Source organism: Octopus bimaculoides, chromosome 4 (genome assembly GCF_001194135.2).
Source record: "Octopus bimaculoides isolate UCB-OBI-ISO-001 chromosome 4, ASM119413v2, whole genome shotgun sequence".
Lineage (NCBI taxonomy): Eukaryota > Metazoa > Mollusca > Cephalopoda > Octopoda > Octopodidae > Octopus > Octopus bimaculoides.
The window spans coordinates 88,479,719-88,481,331 of record NC_068984.1 but is presented as its reverse complement, the minus strand read 5'-3'; positions in this window follow the sequence as shown (position 1 = coordinate 88,481,331).

Sequence of the window (1,613 nt, the reverse complement as noted above, 5' to 3'; positions counted from 1 at the left end):
ATAAAGTGTTGTTTAAGTTGATAGTCTGGAGTTCAGCGTTCCGTTATATTCTAATTTTATATAGGAAAGTCAGGTATACAATCTAAAGATGTATAACCCACTTTCCTATAAGCTCATTAATATTCTCCAGCGTTCTGAATTTTCTATACAAGTGGATGAGTCAACTGTTGTGGACAATCAATGTTTATGATGGTATATGTTCGGTGTTTCAGCGAAGACCTTCAACCTTGTGAGGAAATGATGTTCACAGGGAAATTGCCGCTTGATTCAAAAGGTGTGACTATTTTTCACACTTTCAAGTCTTTCCTTTTTGAGCATAATATCCCACTCAATAATGCTCTTGCTTGTGCGTCTGATGGAGCTCCTTCGTTGATGGAAAGATACAGAGGTTTTTCATCTCTCCTAAAGCGTGAAATTTCCCACCAGATACTAACTGTTCATTGCTTGGCACACCGGCAGCATTTAGTGGGGAAAAATATGAACGATAGATTGAATGATGCACTACAGTTAGTTATCAAGACTGTGAACAAATTAAAGTCCAGTGCCTTGTCTGATCGAATTTTCCGTCAACTCTGTCTGAGAAATGATGAGGACCATACTAAGCTCTTATTACCATACCGAAGTGCGGTGGCTGTCAAAAGGGAACTGCGTTTTACGCTTTGTTGAACTGTTTCATATAGTCATATCATTCTTTGAAGATACTCTACTATTCGCTTCATTGATGGCTGAAAGGTGCAATATCTTTTTTCTTTGTGATATATTCACAAAATTAAATGATTTGAATAAGTTATTGCAAGGAAGCAGAAAAATTCTCGTTGATTGTAAATTATTTATCCCTACCTTCATTTTGAAATTAGTATTGTATAAGACTAACATTTCAAAACGTCAATTCCATCAATTTCCACAACTTGATACTTTGAAAGATGAATTGGTTGATGAGGATTTAACTACATATCGCAACTTTTTACAATCATTGCACAATAACATGGTGGAGCGATTTCAAGATGCTATTGCGGTGAATATTCCAAATTAGTATAGCAATCCATTTGAGTTCGATGTAGTCGATTGCGAGGATGACGTTCAGGAGGAACTGATAGAGTTACAAAATGACAATGACGCCACAATGCGATATCGTCGTAATGGTAAAAAAAGGTTTGTGGTACCATCAGAGTATATTGAATTCCTACCCCAATCTGTGGAAGCATCTGAAGTTACTTTTGCTTGCCTTCCCTTCCTGATACCTGGTTGGATCTGGTTTTAACCATGTTGGAACTTTACTTTCCCATAAAAGAATTGGACTGGATGGGACACAACGAGGAAACTTGCGGCTAAAGTCGACAAGTTTGAAACCGAATGTATCTACACTAGCTGCATCGCACCAGACACATGGTTCTCGTTAAAAGGTTTTATTCTTTTCCCTTATAATACAATCATTAATTATTTTTGCATCGGTAGTTCTGATCAATGGTTCATCCAAAAAATGAAAATCAGTGTAAAAGAAAGTGCAAGTTTCCAGAAGTTAATCTGTCTGCATAATATAGAGTTAACGTTAGAATTATTTCAGTTAGTTGTGGATTGATCAATGTCTGGATTAGTTTAGTAACTTTTCCTTT